Genomic DNA, 20,444 nt, shown 5'->3' on the forward strand with positions numbered 1-20,444 from the left:
ACTGTCTATTAAGAAAAGTAAAAGTAAAACATGATGAGCATGGACACACCGTTTTAAACGAACATTTTTTAAGACTGTAGTTACATCTGAGTCAACTTCAAAGCACGATGCTAGCAACACCTGCACTTGTTCAAGGCATACCAAATAGGCTCAAGTGAACACAACACAGCGGGCAAAATTAATAACCAAATGGCCTTACCTTAAAATGCTGTCTTGATCATATGACTTCTCGCAATTATTCCACTTAAATCCACACAGTTTAACACACCCAACGCAGATACCAAACTGGAAATGTGCTAACATTGTATTTCTCTACAGACGGTCGACTCGTACTCGCTTCCTGTTGTAATTTCGCGCGCTGAAAAGCTGAACGTCAACGTCACGACAAAACAAATTCTGATGGTCCACTAGGCTACATATTAAGTTATAAGTTTTGATTAAATCCTTTTTTAAATAACTAAAATGTAGCCCTCATCATCCTACATCTAAAACATGACATATAAAATCAGCAGAGCCAAATGAAAACAAATAAATAAACAAATATATTTTCACGTAAGTTTTGTTTTATGTTCATGTCAGTTTTGAGGGTCCACCACCAGGGGGTGCTGCCGCACCCCCCCGAACCCCGGTTCCCGCGCCGATGGTAGGCTATCTGACGATCATAATATGTATGTTTCCAGATTACAGACAATCCACACAAGTATGAAAAGATATTTCGGTTGCCATGCTTCATATAGTGGCATACAGTCAAGAACATGGGAAATTCAGAAACGCAAAGTGTTTTACCTTGATAGAAAAGCCTGATGGAAATATGCAAATATTATCATAACCTAGACAGTCCTCAAAACAAAACAAAACAGATTATATCATTATAGCATTTAAATGAATGGCCCGTATAATGACCATGAGCTTAAAAGTAAAGATAGTATAGCCTGAAAATAGCCTATGGTTAATTTAGATTGATAATAGAGTGGATGTTTTCTAGTTCAAGGTGCATCAATGTGGGCAACTTTCTGTCCCTAAATATAAGACGCACATTCTGTGCATCCGTGCATATCCATGTGGATGTAGGGAACGCACATGCAGCCAAGCACACGAAAAGAAACGTACAGTGATGCCACGCAAGTTCACGCAGCAAAAGTATATATTTTTAAGTGAAACTGTATGTTCTATACCACTAAACATTACTGAATTACCTCTGCAGATGGACTTCACGAAAGTCTTCATCCAAAACAGAGGCAGGGAGAGAAGCAGTAAGGAGAGATGTGGATAAGGTGGAGGGAGGTAAGATGATCTAGCTGTATGTTAATATTATCATCATTGAGCTATGCTCTGTCAGCTGGCAACAGTGATGCTAGTTGTTGATGCTGTATGCATTTGATTTACGGCTGTCAACCTTCAGTAAGTTCACTGCATTGTCAAAAGTAGTTAGTTAGTTCTAATCTACAGAATCCCATAGAACTCAAAAGCCAGTGCATACTATCATTTATATAAGCTACAAAAACTATCCAATCTTGCCAGAGTGAAAATCAATAACTACCATAAACCTTTGATATGGGGGGGGGCTGTGCCCCAGTAGAGCTTTATGTCTAGCAATGTCCCTGGTCTGTATTCATCTTCTTAAAATTAAAAGTGGAGCATAACTTGGTTCCATGGTGTAACGGTTAGCACTCTGGCCTTTGAATCCAGTCATCCGAGTCCAATTCTTGGTGGAACCTTTAAAAGCTTTTGCCCACTTTGAATGATGGACAAAGAAATAACTTTTGTTAAAGATGAAAATGGGTCATGACTGTGAATTTTGGTCCATGCAGTTGTGTGCACTGGGTGCAACATGGTGGCTCGGGGAGCATTAGAACAGAGCTCTGATGGTGGCATGGTCAGGCTTGTTCTACGAACGTGGTCATCAGATAAAATTGGATTCACCTTGCTCCTGGACCAAGCATCTGATTTTTGTTTCAGACGTTACTGATTTTCAGGCAAAGCAGCTCAGTTGGGAGAGCATGATATGTTTATGAACATTTATTCAAAAAGTTCCACAATCCGTTCAGTGCAAAACATGCCAGACCTTCTTCGAGTGATAAAGCAGTACCTTGCAAATACAAGAGTGAAGCCATAATTGGAGGTGGCACGGTGGTGTAGCGGTTAACACTGTTCCCTCACAGCCAGAATGTTCTGGGTTTGAGCCCAGTGGCCAATGGGGGCCTTTCTGTGTGGAGAATGCCTGTTCTTCCTGTGCCTGAGTGGGTGTCCTCTGGGTGTTGTGGTTTCCCCCACAGTTCAGAGACATGCAGGTTAGGTTAATTGGTGGCTCTAAATTGACTGTTGGTGTGAATGGTTGTTTGTCTTTATGTGTCAGCCCTGTGATCTGTTGACTTGTCCAAGGTGTACCCTGCCTCTTGCCCATAGTCAGCTGGGATAGGCTCCAGTTTGCTTGCGACCCTGAACAGGATAAGCAGTTACAGATAATGGATAGATACCGTAGATGGGAACCGTAATTGGCTGTGCCCCTAGAACCAATCCAGAGTGATAACTGCCCATCAATGTGTAACTCACCTGGTTCTTTCACATGGTGTGATGGAACATCCATTGTACCTTCTGTTGCCACATTGGATTTTGTGGGTTGGGCTGCGAACGATCTCAAGTTCTGATCAGATCCTGTGCACTTTAAATAAAAAACACCTGAGTTGGACCCCTTAGAATGAAATAATGGTCAACTGGTGAATTCTCACTGCAGACTTTCTAGAAAAGCAGTCAGCTAATGATTGTATTATTTAGTGGTGAATAAGAGAACAGAAGATACAAAGAAGAAGACCATCGATCTGTCTTTTTGTCAAAATTGATACCCTAACAATGGCTACTACCTTCCTGAATCCTTTGGTAAGTGCTATTTTTTGGAGTGGTTTTGAGTGATTCAAGCAACTAAAGATACATTTTAGAGTTTATTAAATTAAAGTTACTTTCAAATGAAGAAAAATTAGATAAATTAAAAAGGAGCACTGATTAAGAGATTCATAAGTGCTTCTCTTTGAGGCAATCTTATGTGTTTGAGTATCCTGTGTCCTGCAATCAGTTGAGTTACCGTATTTCAATGACACATTCAGATACAAGGAATCAATTGACATTTTGCGAAACAACCAGAGAATCTCTTGTTTTGCACTACACTTCCCTCAACAGAAAAAGGTTTCTGTTTTCCTGAAAACAACACAACCTGTAAAGAAGGAAATTGGCCAGTACATGGATCAAACGTGTGACCTTGGTGTTATTAGCACCACGCTCTAACCAACTGAACTAACTGGCCAAGATGAAAGCATTCATGTCTGCTTAGGTGATCCACTAAATTGTGACGAGGCGGTGACTTTCCTTTAAATAGATGTTTTTTCTCTTGATTATTGTTTTGAAGCCCTCAGTTCAACCCACTCACCTATTTCCACAGGGGGATGAAAATCCCACCATCCAATCTGAAAAACATATTCAACCTACTGAGCAAAGTCAACTTGGATAGCTTTAACAATGTGAAAGAACGATGTATACTGACATTCCCAAAAGCCACCATGTGCTCTGAAGAACCACTTCTCTCCAACCTCGTCCCAATTGCTCTCACTGAACAATGAAAGAACATCTGCTTCCTGAAACATGCACCAAAAAATGAGAAGCAGGCCAAGGATCCCATGTCAGGAAATTAGGTAGTTTTAAATAACTGAAGTCTTGAAGATCACCTACTAAAATCTTCTTGTCCATGGGATTCAAAGACACTCACCCAGAATCAATAATGGCTTCTGGCCAACTGCCAATTTAAAAATAAATAACTCATCTCATCATCTCTAGCCGCTTTATCCTTCTACAGGGTCGCAGGCAAGCTGGAGCCTATCCCAGCTGACTACGGGCGAAAGGCGGGGTACACCCTGGACAAGTCACCAGGTCATCACAGGGCTGTGTCAACATAGACACAGACAACCATTCACACTCACATTCACACCTACGCTCAATTTAGAGTCACCAGTTAACCTAACCTGCATGTCTTTGGACTGTGGGGGAAACCGGAGCACCCGGAGGAAACCCACATGGACACGGGGAGAACATGCAAACTCCACACAGAAAGGCCATCGCCGGCCCCAGGGCTCGAACCCAGGACCTTCTTGCTGTGAGGCGACAGCGCTAACCACTACACCACCGTGCCGCCCAAAAATAAATAACTAAATAAATAAAAAAAAATTGCTTCCTCAGTAATGGTCCCAGAAACTAACAACATGGGCAGTAACCACAGTTCAGGAACCTGTTCAGTGCCTGCTTTTTTTGCAAAGCAGCAAACATTTGTATGCAATCAGTTGAGTTGTTTCAATGGCAGATTTGGATACAAGGAATTGATTGACATTTTGCGAAACAACTGGAGAATCTCTTGTTTTGGGCAACACTTCCTTCAACAGAAAAAGGCTTCTCCTGTCCTGAAAACAACACAACCAATAAAGGATGGAAATGGCCAGTACAGGGATGCTTTTATGGCTGAGGACTACAGTTGGCTTGCTAACTATAAGCACCCGTATTGCACCTTGGAAAAACTGACACGTGCGACGACCAATAACTGCACATTGTTGAAGACAAATTAAGTATTGACTGTGTAAACAGAGTTTTGAGATGTGTCGGTAAATGTGGAAACAGTAAATATGTAAATGTGTTGGTGATATGTAAACAGAGTCTTGAGATATGTTGATAAACATGTAACGTAATATGGTAAATAGTAAAAATGAAAAGTGCAGGCAATCCAGTGCTGTGTGGAATATACAGTGCTGTGTGGAATGATTAAGCGTTAGAGTTAAGAACTCTGATGGCCTGAAAGTAGAACTTCTTAAGTCTGGTTGTCCATGCAGCCCCACTTCTGTATCACCTTCCAGACAGTAACAGGAAAAACAGCTGTCATGCTGGGTGACTGTGATCCTTAACGATGCTCTGTCCCTTCTGCAGGCAACACTGGTGGTAGATGTCCTGAATGGCAGGGAGGCTTATGCCAATGATGTGCTGTGCTGCCTCCACTACCCTCTGTAGTGATTTTGGGCTGTTGGCAGAGGAGCTCCCATACCATACTGTAATGCCGCCTGTCAGCAAGCTCTTGATTGTGCACCTGTAGAAGTTTGAAATGATGTTTGCCTTCATGCCAAACTTCTTCAGCCTCTTTACTTCTGAGAGCCGCTGCCACTCCAAGATGCTTTTTTTATACCCAGTCATGTTAATGACCTATTGCCAATTGACCTAATGAGTTGCAATTTGGTCCTCCAGCTGTTCCTTTTTTGTACCTTTAACTTTTCCAGCCTCTTATTGCCCCTGTCCCAACTTTCTTGAGATGTGTTGCTGTCATGAAATTTCAAATGAGCCAATATTTGGCATGAAATTTCAAAATGTCTCACTTTCGACATTTGATATGTTGTCTATGTTCTATTGTGAATACAATATCAGTTTTTGAGATCTGTAAATTATTGCATTCCGTTTTTATTTACAATTTGTACTTTGTCCTAACTTTTTTGGAATCAGGGTTGTACAATGACCTAATATCAATATCTTCTGTAACCTGAGACTGATTTTTACTTAGGTCCATTCCAGTTTCAGTTTCATTGGACTCAATCTGAGAGGACACAGATGGCTCGGAGTATGTGACTCTAGTACTTAAATCACTTTCATGTCTATGCGTTATTGCAACATGTGATGTAAATGATGACTTTACTTTAAATGCCTTGATACAACTGCAGAATGGGCAATGTATTAACTCATGGTTACTCAAATGTTCCTTGAGGTGTGCAATAAGATCTCTCAGATCTATGCACTGCTTCCTACAATTAACAACATCACATACAAATGGCCTTTGTGTGTCATCCAACTGAGAAACAGGACTGTTGTGGGAACGATAGACATGAGCTTTTAAGGCAGTGTACTTTGTGAATTTTTGTTTGCAGTCTGAAAAGCAACATGGATAGTGCCTATTCATCTCATATCTATGCAGAATCTGATGATCAACATAGCTTTTGATACTTTTTAGAGAGACACCACATGAGTGGCATATATACTTTGGCATAGAATATGCCATTGTAGTCCAAAATCTCTACAATACTCCATACAGCACAAAAGGGCCAGAACAAGCCTAAGAGCTATGTAAATAATAACATAACCAGGTAATAACTGCAGTCAGAATTCTGAACTCTCTAAGTAAAGCCTCTACAGACCCACTGTGCACACATTCACAAACAGTCTCAAGCTGACCTTGTGTTTGTGAGATGTGACATACGAAAGGCTGTCGTCGATCAACTTTCTTGTTCCTGTAGGCAAGTTGTGCTCTGAAGAGTGGCCCACTATATAGCTATAATAACTGCACCTGCAGCCAGTGGGGGGAAAAAACAGCGAGTCAATTCAAGTTAGTGCAATGCAGCAAGTAACTTGGCACAAGAAATGCAGTGATGTTGATAGGTTTTCAAGTGAGTCCCTAGAATTTAACGATCTGATTGCCAACCAATAACACATTAGGATCTATATACTAGTGCATCTCAAAAAATTAGAATACCATGAAAAAGTTCCTTTTTCATAATTTAATTCACAAAGGTAAACTTTCATATATTCTATATTCATTACATGTAAAGTGAAATATTTAAAGCCTTTTTTGTTTTAATTTTGATGATTATGGCTTATAGCTCATGAAAATCAGAAATCCAGTATCTCAAATTATTAGAATATTCCCTAAGATCAATCAAAAAAAGGATTTACAATACAGAAATGTCCAACTTCTGAAAAGTATATTCATTTATACACTCAATACTTGGTTGGGGCTCCTTTACCATGAATTACTGTATCAATGCGGTGTGGCATGGAGGTGATCAGTCTGTGGCACTGCTGAGGTGTTATTGAAGCCCAGGTTGCTTTGATAGTGGCCTTCAGCGTATCTGTATTTTTGGGTTGGGCGTTTCTCATCTTCCTCTTGACAATACCCCATAGATTCTCTATGGGGTTCAGGTCAGGCAAGTTGGCTGGCCAATCAAACACAGTAATATCATGGTCAGCAAACCATTTGGTAGTAGTTTTGGCACTGGGGGTAGGTGCTAAGTCCTGCTGGAAAAGGAAATCAGCATCTCCAAAAAGCTCATCAGCAGATGGAAGCATGAAGTGCTCTAAAATCTCCTGGTAGATGGCTGAGTTGACTTTGGACTTGATAAAATACAGTGGACCAACACCAGCAGATGACATGGCACCCCAAATCATCACAGACTGTGGAAACTTCACACTGGGCTTCAAACACCTTGGATTCTGTGCCTCTCCACTCTTCTGCCAGAACTGTGATTTCCAAATTAAATGCAAAATGTACTTTCATCTGAAAAGAGGACTTTGGACCACTGAGCAACAGTCCATTTCTTTCTCTCCTTAGCCCAGATAAGACACTTCTGACATTGTCTCTGGCTCAGGAGTAGCTTGATATTAGGAGTGTGAAAGTTGTATCCCCTTTCTTGAAGATGTCTGTTCGTGATGGGTCTTAATACACTGACACCAGCCTCAGTCCACTCCTTGTGAAGCTCTCCCAAGTTCTTGAATCAACTTTTCTTGACAATCCTCTCAAGACTGCGGCCATCCCTGTTGCTTGTGCACCTTTTCCAGCCACCCTTTTCAGCAATGACCTTTTGTGGCTTACCCTCCTTGTGGAGGGCATCAGTGATCATCTTCTGGACAACAGTCAAGTCAGCAGTCTTCCCCATGATTGTGGTTGTGTGTACTGAACTAGACCGAGAGATACACTGTGTTCATACTGTTTTACTCAAACTCGAAATGAAATATTCTAATATTTTGAGATGGGTATTTTTTATGTTTTTGTACTGTATGCCATACTGATTAAAATTAAGATAGAAAAATGCTTGAAACATTTTAGTTTATGTGTAAAGAGCCTAGAACATTTTCACTTTCTTAAATAACTGATGGAAAATATTGAACTTTTTCACAATATTCTATTCTATTTTTTGAGATGCACTAGTAATTGTAGTCAGCAGTGAATTTCAGTTATTTCAACAGGTAAACAAGGACTAAGCGGCTACAATCTATCAAATATCTATTAAAGTTATGACTGTTTGATCCAGATAAAAGCTGCTCTAGACTTTGACTATAAACTGCAATATATGTACAGCTTTAAGACACTGTTTATCTACTTTAGAAGTTTGTGCCTTTTTGAAATGGACACTATTTGTGCTGGAATTTATGGACAGCAACGTTTGTCTGGTTGATTTTTATTAGACTAATTTAAAATGAATTCGTTGTTCACAATGTAGAATTATCAGGGAAAAAATAGTTCATCTCATCTCATTATCTGTAGCCGCTTTATCCTGTTCTACAGAGTCACAGGCAAGCTGGAGCCTATCCCAGTTGACTACGGGCGAAAGGCGGGGTACACCCTGGACAAGTCGCCAGGTCATCACAGGGCTGACACATAGACACAGACAACCATTCACACTCACATTCACACCTACGGTCAATTTAGAGTCATCAGTTAACCTAACCTGCATGTCTTTGGACTGTGGGGGAAACCGGAGCACCCGGAGGAAACCCACGCGGACACGGGGAGAACATGCAAACTCCACACAGAAAGGCCCTCGCCGGCCATGGGGCTCGAACCCAAGACATTCTTGCTGTGAGGCAACAGTGCTAACCACTACACCACCGTGCCGCCCATACTGAGTTCATCTCATCTCATTATCTGTAGCCGCTTTATCCTGTTCTATAGGGTCGCAGCCAAGCTGGAGCCTATCCCAGCTGACTACGGGCGAAAGGCGGGATACACCCTGGACAAGTCGCCAGGTCATCACAGGGCTGACACATAGACACAGACAACCATTCACACTCACATTCACACCTACGGTCAATTTAGAGTCACCAGTTAACCTAACCTGCATGTCTTTGGACTGTGGGGGAAACCGGAGCACCCAGAGGAAACCCATGCGGACACGGGGAGAACATGCAAACTCCACACAGAAAGGCCCTCGCCAGCCACGGGGCTCGAACCCAGGACATTCTTGCTGTGAGGCAACAGTGCTAACCACTACACCACCGTGCCGCCCATACTGAGTTCAATCTTTTCAAATTTACCTATCAACAATACTGGAAATGCCTAATGTATGTGAATTATCACAAAGAATGATGCATGCACTGATGGCTAGCTTGTTTAAATTGCTAGCAAACTAGCTTTATAAGCCAGCTTTAATAAACATTTATATTCTAATATGTGGAGTAGTTAGAAAAGTTCACGACGGAGTTGAGTTGACACAGTACTGTCATATACACTTGGCTTTGTTTCTGACCTTCTTAGCATCGGTCAGGCTCTCTCTGGAGAGTGAGACAGATATGGCGCGTCTCTTGGTTGGCTGTACACTGAGAAAAGTTTGACCATTGTCTACTTAAAAAAAATTATGGCAACAAAGTGACACACAATATAATTCAGTAGATTTTAAGTTGTACAACTTTGATTAAAAACTACTGATTTAATTACTGATTTAATTTATATATTTGTTATTTAATTAACAAATCAACATTTGAAATATTTTGGATTTACTAATAATATGGCAAATGTTGAGTAAATCCAAATCAATTTTAGAGGGAAAACTAATTAAGTAAATTTAAACAAATCAACTAATTACATCACATCACACACACATCACATTATCTCTAGCCGCTTTATCCTTCTACAGGGTCGCAGGCAAGCTGGAGCCTATCCCAGCTGACTACGGGCGAAAGGCGGGGTACACCCTGGACAAGTCGCCAGGTCATCACAGGGCCGACACATAGACACAGACAACCATTCACACTCACATTCACACCTACTGTCAATTTAGAGTCACCAGTTAACCTAACCTGCATGTCTTTGGACTGTGGGGGAAACCGGAGCACCCGGAGGAAACCCACGCGGACACGGGGAGAACATGCAAACTCCGCACAGAAAGGCCCTCGCCGGCCCCGGGGCTCGAACCCAGGACCTTCTTGCTGTGAGGCGACAGCGCTAACCACTACACCACCGTGCCGCCCATCAACTAATTAAGTAAACAAAAAAACTAATTAAGTAAATTTAAACAAATCAACGTTTGAAATATTTTGGATTTACTAATAATATGGCAAATGTTGAGTAAATCCAAATCAATTTTAGAGGGAAAACTAATTAGAATTTAGTAGGTATCTGAAAAAGGTAAGTTAGATATACCAAATATCTGCAAAAAAAAGTAATTTATATTTACTAATAAATTAAGTAGAAATAATTTATATTTACTAATTACCTGGATAATATTGATTTATATTTAATAAGTTTATATATTAAATTGATCCTTTCTTTCTAAATATCTGGATAAGAATGATTTGGACTCAATAAATAAAATAAGTTATATCAACTAATATCTTGGAAAAATGTTGGTTAATTCAACACATTCAAACTGCAATTCTCATTTATCTTTACTTAAATTAATTTTCCAAATCAACTTATTAATACCACAATATTTAAAATCGATATAATGTTGCCATAAAATGCCATAATTTTTCTATGTCAAATCACTTAATATCATGTCCTCATGCTGCAGGAATTTACTGCAAATTAAAGTAAAAACAAATGACCGGAAAACAGGCAAACTTTTATTTGTGCAACCTTCTTTACACATCCATTTCGACAAGATTTTTTTTTTTGTAAAATGTCAAATTACAAAGAAATAAAGAAGCGCACAGTTTGTGCTCAGAATTAACAGTGGCACATAACACAGTTAAAGATCCAGCAGGATATTGTCCATCTTCATAATGGAGCTGTGAGGTGTAAGAAAAACCATAAGAATGACAAACAAGAGGACTGTCCACTTTCACTGGCATCCACGAAAGAGATCCTGTGTTTTAAAACAACTCTCACAGTCCTGTTTATAATGCAGCAGTATCATTTGCTTACTTCTGCATTCTGGGCAGAAGTGTATGGCGAGTAAAGAGCCCCCAATGAGTAGAATTTATTAATTTTTGAAATCTTTAACTTTGCTGATAAAATATAATGAGAATACACAGTGATTTTTAGCTGAATTTATTCAAACTGAAATTAGCAAAATGCAATTGTTAAGTAATTAAAAATTGATTAAATCAAAATAATAATATACCAAACTACACACAGTCTTTTTTTTCATCTACAGTTAGGTCCATAAATATTTGGACAGAGACAACATTTTTCTAATTCTGGTTCTGTACATTACCACAATGAATTTTGAACAAAACAATTCAGATGCAGTTGAAGTTCAGACTTTCAGCTTTAATTCAGTGGGTTGAACAAAATGATTGCATACAAATGTGAGGAACTAAAGCATTTTTTAAACACAATCCCTTCATTTCAGGGGCTCAAAAGTAATTGGACAAATTAAATAATTGTAAATAAAATGTTCATTTCTAATACTTGGTTGAAAACCCTTTGTTGGCAATGACTGCCTGAAGTCTTGAACTCATGGACATCACCAGACGCTGTGTTTCCTCCTTTTTAATGCTCTGCCAGGCCTTTACTGCAGCGGTTTTCAGTTGCTGTCTGTTTGTGGGCCTTTCTGTCTGAAGTTTAGTCTTTAACAAGTGAAATGCATGCTCAATTGGGTTGAGATCAGGTGACTGACTTGGCCATTCAAGAATATTCCACTTCTTTGCTTTAATAAACTCCTGGGTTGCTTTGGCTTTATGTTTTGGGTCATTGTCCATCTGTATTATGAAATGCCGACCAATCAGTTTGGCTGCATTTGAGCACACAGTATGTCTCTGAATACCTCAGAATTAATTTGGCTGCTTCTGTCCCGTGTCACATCATCAATAAACACTAGTGACCCAGTGCCACTGGCAGCCATGCATGCCCAAGCCATCACACTGCCTCCGCCGTGTTTTACAGATGATGTGGTATGCTTTGGATCATGAGCTGTACCACGCCTTCGCCATACTTTTTTCTTGCCATCATTCTGGTAGAGGTTGATCTTGGTTTCATCTGTCCAAACAATGTTCTTCCAGAACTGTGCTGGCTTTTTTAGATGTTTTTTTTAGCAAAGTCCAATCTAGCCTTTTTATTCTTGAGGCTTATGAGTGGCTTGCACCGTGCAGTGAACCCTCTGTATTTACTTTCATGCAGTTTTCTCTTTATGGTAGATTTGGATATTGATACGCCTACCTCCTGGAGAGTGTTGTTCACTTGGTTGGCTGTTGTGAAGGGGTTTCTCTTCACCATGGAATATTATTCTGCGATCATCCACCACTGTTGTCTTCTGTGAGTGTCCAGGTCTTTTTGCATTGATGAGTTCACCAGTGCTTTCTTTCTTTCTCAGGATGTACCAAACTGTAGATTTTGCCACTCCTAATATTGTAGCAATTTCTCGGATGGGTTTTTTCTGTTTTCGCAGCTTAAGGATGGCTTCACCTTACCTTTCACCTGCATGGAGAGCTCCTTTGACCGCATGTTTTCTTCACAGCAAAATCTTCCAAATGCAAGCACCACACCTCAAATCAACTCCAGGCCTTTTATCTGCTTAATTGAGAATGACATAATGAAGGAATTGCCCACACCTGCCCATGAAATAGCCTTTGAGTCAATTGTCCAATTACTTTTGGTCCCTTTAAAAACAGGGTGGCACATGTTAAGGAGCTGAAACTCCTAAACCCTTCATCCAATTTTAATGTGGATACCCTCAAATGAAAGCTGAAAGTCTGGACTTTATGTCCATGTCCATTATATAACTATAACCTGAATATGTTTCAGTAAACAGGTAAAAAAAACAAAATTTGTGTCAGTGTCCAAATGGACCTAACTGTATGTGTTACTAATATTTATTTTGTAAATATTAATTCAGACCAGTCACACTTTTTACAGTATGGCAGCGTCACGTGCGGGGGAAGGGGAGGTCGGTAAACTTGTGGATGGGTAAAGCTTGAATTCAGATGATGAAATAAAAAGTTATGAGTGGGTTAGCGGGCAGCACGGTGGTGTAGTGGTTAGCGCTGTCGCCTCACAGCAAGAAGGTCCGGGTTCGAGCCCTGTGGCCGGCGAGGGCCTTTCTGTGTGGAGTTTGCATGTTCTCCCTGTGTCCGCGTGGGTTTCCTCCGGGTGCTCCGGTTTCCCCCACAGTCCAAAGACATGCAGGTTAGGTTAACCGGTGACTCTTCTGTGAGTGTCCAGGTCTTTTTGCATTGATGAGCGGTGACTCATTGACCGTAGGTGTGAATGTGAGTGTGAATGGTTGTCTGTGTCTATATGTGTCAGCCCTGTGATGACCTGGCGACTTGTCCAGGGTGTACCCCGCCTTTCGCCCGTAGTCAGCTGGGATAGGCTCTAGCTTGCCTGCGACCCTGTAGAACAGGATAAAGCGGCTAGAGATAATGAGATGAGATGAGTGGGTTAGCATTTATAAATTCCAATGTCGATTAAAATAATGTCTATCTATTGTGTTACATTAAACTGGAATAGCCCTTTATGTGCTGTTCAGCACACTGAAAATGACAGTGCCATGAAAACCTAAATGATGTCCAGATTCTGGAATGCGAGTAAAATATTGATGCGTTTGATGTTTTGCATAAATTAAGTGAAATCAACTCACCTTTGTTTATATAGTGCTTTACACACAATGCAGTATATAGTGTGTGACAGAGAGAGAGAGAGAGAGAGAGAGAGAGAGAGAGAGATGCTTATGTAACTGATCAGCCTACAAATAAAAATAAAAATTTATTTTCTTTTCATCATCTTTTCTTGATAAAGAAAAATACCACGTTGCTTTGAATGTGATTGGTTGAAGTGGCTATCATCAAGAAAACTGGCCAATGACAACTGCGCACGCGCCTTCTTTTTTGAAAATCCGTCAGTTGGATCCGGCAGAGCGATCGATAGATCTCTGGCTCTGGCGCGAGCGTCAGTCGGTCCACTAGTGGACTATCTGACCACTAATGGATTACCTGGATTATTTTACATCTGCTTGCCATTTTATTTTGACCGAATCCAAGTTGTGGGATTTCGACGGAGAACAAAAACAGTATGGACGCAGTTGAAGGGTCAGACGGATGTTTGGTCAGCTAAGGGTTGTTTTACAATCAGGGTACGCAAGCTAAAAATCACATTTAACACTTATTATCTTCAATATCAAAAGGCTTGACTAAATAACCTTGGTTGTTTATTGTAGCCCTGTGATAGCTCTATTTACCATGCAAAAAAGAATTTGGTGATAGCGTTATTTTTGGTGACTGTATGGCAATATATGTCATATTTAGCAAAATTACTTGTGTCATTTAGAAAAAGTGCTTTTTTGACCACAGGTAGCTCCAAAAGGGATGCACTTACATCATTCTTTATACCATAAAACACATATTTGGTTCCATATCATTGGAAACATAGTTAAGTTTTAATGTTGAATGCCAGTAAGTTTTCAGACTATTTTGATCAAATTAGTCTGTAATTGTGTCCAAAAAAAGTCCTCTCCGAGACAGCTAATTTTTCAATATAAAATAACATATCTAAAATGATTATTTTCATCCTAAAATGTGGTCAAGATATTGGGACGTAAATATTAGAGACAACTAACACAAAGCTTACAGCCTTATATTTAAAAGCACTATGGAAGTAGCGGATTCTGAATTGTCAAAAAAAATGTCCTCTCCGAGAATCACTTCATTTGTTTCTCCCATCTTCTAGCACAGGGCTTTTCAAAGTGTGGGGCGCGCCCCCCCTGGGGGGCGCAACGTGAGGAGCCTTTACCAGAGACAAAACGGATCGATTTTTAGTACCTAAAGCTACAGTGAGTGAGGGGGCCAAGCAAAAAAAAACCCAGAGCCTCCAGGATGTTGCGATTTGCAACTTCAGCGCAAATTCAACCAATCCCCGCGAATTCAGGGCGGTGTTACAATTATATCCAATCACCGCAACTTTCCCACAAATTTGACCAATCGTTGGCGTCGTCTTGATGTGACGTCGACAAACTACCTTCCGCCTTACTTCCGTGTTTACGTTCAAGAGAAGCAGCATGCGTGTAGTGTTGCCAAATTAGTTTTAAGTGCATTTTGGCGGGTTTTGAACATATTTTGGGCTGGAAAACGTCAGCAGTATCTGGCAACATTGCATGATGTGCGAGTCAGTGTTTATATAGGCTTAAATTCTGTCACTGAAAGTGTGTGATGTTTACAGTGAAGCACTGTGTGTACTTTTTTTTTTTACTTAATACAAGAAAGTAATGGATGCCAACATTTTTGCCAAAATGGTATTTTATTTTCCATTGTTTAGGCAGCTTCAGCATCATACTGTGAGATTCTGTTCAAATTGTTTTTTCTTCTATGAAGCCTGAGCCATTTATTTTATTAGTTTATAATTATTGTTTAATTTAGTCTTCAGGAGAGACTGCCTGCACACAGTACTAGTATTAATAGTTTTTTTTCTTACATGAAAGCTGAGGCATTTATATTATATTTTAAGGTAACTTCATGTTGTGCTGTGAGGTTCTCTGCACTTTAACTTTTGAACCAACAGGTGCATTTGGATAAGTAAAGCCTATTTTTCTGCATTTTTGTAGTCCTGGTAATCTTTTATATTGGTAAAGTTGTTTATAGGACCATTTCTCAGTGTCTTTTTGTTTTTTAATCAATAGTTTTTCAGTAATAACTTAATATTTAACATATCACTCAATTTTAATCACAAAAAGAGAAAATCGCAACAATTTCTTGCAACTTTCACTTCCTCCCGCAATGTAATCGCAACAAAAACCTAAAAAACACCACAACTTTCATCGCAATTTTTTTGGAAAACCCCCGCAACATCAGACATTTTAGCCCGCAACAATCACAAAAAAGGCCCGCGAAATCCTGGGGGGACTGGAAAAAGAAGGAAGTATGACCACGATTATTTAAAGTTTGGATTTTCATGGACTGGATCTGAAGATGCTCCACTGCCACAGTGTGTTGTCTGCCAAGAGGTGCTAGCTAACGATGCTATGAGATGTTTAAAATGTGTAAAAAAAAAAAAAAAGATGTTTTAAAAAGCACAGATGTTTAAAATGTGAAAAAGAAAAAAATAATGTGTACAACAACCATTTTTTAAAAATACGAATGGAACATTAAGTATAGCAACAACAAAAATTGGGGGGCGCTGTTGTTTATTTGCTCTCCGAGGGGGGGCTGACTCTCCCACACTTTGAAAACCCCTGTTATAGCAGACAAAACTATCATACACATATGTCAAAAAATTACCTGAAATCTGTTCTTTAACTTGTCCTTCACTTAAAAACTGGTACAAGAACCAGTTTGAATAAATTTGAATTTTGGACCCCTGTGACACAAACTTTGTACCCTGATTGTAAAACAACCCCTAAGTGAACTTCACGGTTATAACTGTTCTCCTGCTATATGAGGTAAGAAAGCATTTCCCTGTTATTTGCTGTAAATTCATAACCAGACATTGTGTTCTTTCCCTAATTTACAGTGATGATGTTTTCAAACAGTTAGAGGGTTTCCCATACATAGTCCATTGTGTGGCGCAGTGCCACACAGTGGATTCCTATCGCCACACAATCAGACTCGCGATTTTGAAAAAAAATTCCGTTCCGTTCATTCACAGTGCTCGCTCTTCTCGCGCGCGCACACAGAATTGTGACTACAGTTGTGAGATTTGATTATCAGTAGACAAGCTGTTGAATAGGGCGGCACGGTGGTGTAGTGGTTAGCGCTGTCGCCTCACAGCAAGAAGGTCCTGGGTTCGAGCCCCGTGGCCGGCGAGGGCCTTTCTGTGCGGAGTTTGCATGTTCTCCCTGTGTCCGCGTGGGTTTCCTCTGGGTGCTCCGGTTTCCTCCACAGTCCAAAGACATGCAGGTTAGGTTAACTGGTGACTCTAAATTGACCGTAGGTGTGAATGGTTGTCTGTGTCTATGTGTCAGCCCTGTGATGACCTGGCGACTTGTCCAGGGTGTACCCCGCCTTTCGCCTGTAGTCAGCTGGGATAGGCTCCAGCTTGCCTGCGACCCTGTAGAAGGATAAAGCGGCTAGAGATAATGAGATGAGATGAAGCTGTTGAATATGGATGAGGAAACAATCATTTCCCAATCACAAAATGAAGATCAGCAAAACACACAGTCCAAAGAGGCACGAGACCAGGGAGTCGCCATTTTCAAAAGAAAGATGACCCAATTCTGACTACACTGTAAAAAAAGAATAGTTGAGAATACTTGAAATTTCAAGGCAACAGTCTGCATTAAGAATTTTATGTTTTGCCAACGATGTGCCCATGATAATCCAAACTATGATAAAACTGTTATCTTTATTAAGAATTCTTAATTAAGTCAATTTTCAATTCCTCATTCTGCCAACATAGATTTCTCTTTTTGCTGAACAGTGGCATTCACAGTAGTACAAAAAGGCAATTGAGGTTATCAGACTTTTTTGGGGGGCTTTTTTCACCTTTATTTGGATAGGACAGTGTAGAGACGGGAAATGAGCGGGATGGGGAGGGATCGGGAAATGACCTCGGGTCGGAATCGAACCCGGGTCCCCGGATTTATGGCATGGCACCTTATCCACCTGAGCCATGATGCCATACCCATGATGTGGGTTTTAAAAACTTTATTTCAATATTGAAGTTTTGTAATTGTGTAGAACAATGAAAAAAGGCATGTATAGTTTAATGATAAATGGTGATAACCTTGGGGGTGTCGTGGATAAGGTGCCATACCATAAATCCGGGGACCCGGGTTCGGTTCCGACCCGAGGTCATTTCCCGATCCCTCCCCGTCTCTGTCTCTATGCTGTCCTATCCAAATAGAGGTGAAAAAAGCCCAAAAAAAATCTAAAAAAAAAAAAAATTGTGATAACCTCAATTGACTTTTTGTACTACTGTGAATGCCACTGTTCAGCAAAAAGAGAAATCTATGTTGGCAGAATGAGGAATTGAAAATTGACTTAATTAAGAATTCTTAATAAAGATAACAGTTTTATCATAGTTTGGATTATCATGGGCACATCGTTGGCAAAACATAAAATTCTTAATGCAGACTGTTGCCTTGAAATTTCAAGTATTCTCAACTATTTTTTTTTTACAGTGTAGGTCCAATGACAGGAGTCTAATTATACCAGGTTGGTAAATTTGACAGAATAACTATATTATAATCTTGATGAGTCTCACTCAAACAAATCAATATTCATCAAGATAAAGCGAAAATAATTTATTTGTGGATCAAGTATGATCATAAATCTCCTATCATATTGGGCTGGTAAATTCTGACTAGGCCCAATGACAGCAGTCTAATTATACCAAGTTGGTAAATTTGAGAGAATAACTAAATTATTATAATCATGAGGAGTCTTACTTAAACAATATTCATCAAGATAAAGTGTAAATAATTCAAGTATGAACATGAACATAAATCTCATATTAGGCTGGTAAATTCAGACTAGGCCCAATTATACCAAGTTGGTAAATTTATACTGTGGTAGGGTTAGACCGTGGCTGCTACAGTATAAATTTACCTGGTAAATTCAGACTGGTGGTAAATTCAGACCGTGACACCGGACTGCAAATAGGCCTGTTAGGCTAATTAAAAATAACGCAGCCTTCCCGATTCGCCTTCTGACCCCTTATTTTAAAAGGTAGCCTACGTCGTGCTCGTGATGAGCTTTATCATAGCCTTCTTGGCTTACAGGAAACGGACATCGCTGAGTCAGGCTATAAACCAATTTTGATGCAGACAGTAGCAGCTTGACGCAAGGAACCGGCCTTATTGCATTATCCCGTTTATCCCGCTTCAGCATTCATGCAAGTTATTAATAATGGCTTGACATTCACAATAAATAAGGATTTCCCACTAGCCTAAATAAAATGATGTTATACTTGCGGGGATGCCTAGTTGATGCTATCTGAAGCATAAAATCTGAATATTTTAAGAAACAATGCGGTAGTTGAGATACAGTAGGCTACTGTAGGATGCCCATAGGCTAATAATAACTTCGTATTTATTTGACTATTATAATCTCATTGACTCTCAATGTTTGCTGCTTTAACCCAGATGAGTATTGAAAAGTTTTTTTTCTGAATTGCGAGCAGGATTTCTCAGCTATGAATAGGGTAAGCACATAGAAATTCAGTATTCCTTTGTATTTTTTTGATGTAATGGAAATTTTTAGTGCTTTGATGATGAAGAAAATGTACTTTTTTATCCATAGATTAAAACAGACCTCAGGAATAGGCTCCAAGGGGAACACCTGGCAGCCTGCTTACGAATCTCCATAAATGGTCCCGAACCCAATGACTCCCCTTATGATAGGGCACTGGAGGTTTTTTCAGGAAGCCACGCAGAATTAAATGTTCTGATAGGGCATGCAGGCTTTGCACCAATTAGGGTAATGTTTTTTCATTATTGTTAGTTGCCTTGGTGTTACCTTACGTGGTTTCTTACATCTAATTATGATATTTTATTATTTTGTTGTTACATTATACTATTTATTTCATTTTAGTATTGGTTGAGGTAAGTGTTGAGTTCAATATTTAAAATAAAAACCTCCAGCTTGTTTTTTGCAATTTATTCCTTGAATGTCAACTAAAGAATGATTGAAAGATTGCCACCAAAAAGGCAAAAAACTAAAAGGTAAAAACTAAACTTTAACTTCAATTTTGGTGAGTAATTTTCATAAATTTAAAAGACATGTTTTCCACCAACATCAAGCAAAGCAAACTAATGGCCTGCCCTGTAATGTAAAGTTGGGTCGAGGAATGAAACCAGGCAGGGTTCTGGTAAAAATTGTTTTAGCTGTCTTCTCTTAAAGAACTTAAAAGAATTTAGATTGAACTGAATAATCTCAAATGCTTCTTGTAGCTTTAAAATAGTCCCACCAGGTGACTCTGAAGAAAAATACTGTGTGTTTGAACACCGCCCGCTGTAAACACTTTGCATACACCCCAATGACCGACTCCACCGACCGCCACGACACCACCGCACACGAGTCCCTCATCGGCACAGTGGAGCACCACAAATTGCTACCTGGTCTGTGGGAAACACTGAGTTATATTAGCTAACTAAGTTAACTAGCTGGGCGGCACGGTGGTGTAGTGGTTAGCGCTGTCGCCTCACAGCAAGAAGGTCCTGGGTTCGAGCCCCGGGGCCGGCGAGGGCCTTTCTGTGCGGAGTTTGCATGTTCTCCCCGTGTCCGCGTGGGTTTCCTCCGGGTGCTCCGGTTTCCCCCACAGTCCAAAGACATGCAGGTTAGGTTAACCGGTGACTCTAAATTGACCGTAGGTGTGAGTGTGAATGGTTGTCTGTGTCTATGTGTCAGCCCTGTGATGACCTGGCGACTTGTCCAGGGTGTACCCCGCCTTTCGCCCGTAGTCAGCTGGGATAGGCTCCAGCTTGCCTGCGACCCTGTAGAAGGATAAAGCGGCTAGAGATAATGAGATGAGATGAGAAGTTAACTAGCTATAGCGCTGTCGCCTCACA

The 20,444-nt window shown here is 40.1% G+C and overlaps 1 non-coding gene across 1 annotated transcript; it reads right to left on the minus strand.

The window, feature by feature from the left end:
* Positions 1-3,224: 3,224 nt before the first annotated feature.
* On the minus strand, positions 3,225-3,298 carry trnai-aau (transfer RNA isoleucine (anticodon AAU)). The gene has a single exon. It is a non-coding gene; the product is annotated as a tRNA-Ile (tRNA).
* Positions 3,299-20,444: the final 17,146 nt, after the last annotated feature.

Source organism: Neoarius graeffei, chromosome 16, assembly GCF_027579695.1.
Source record: "Neoarius graeffei isolate fNeoGra1 chromosome 16, fNeoGra1.pri, whole genome shotgun sequence".
In the NCBI taxonomy this organism is placed as follows: domain Eukaryota; kingdom Metazoa; phylum Chordata; class Actinopteri; order Siluriformes; family Ariidae; genus Neoarius; species Neoarius graeffei.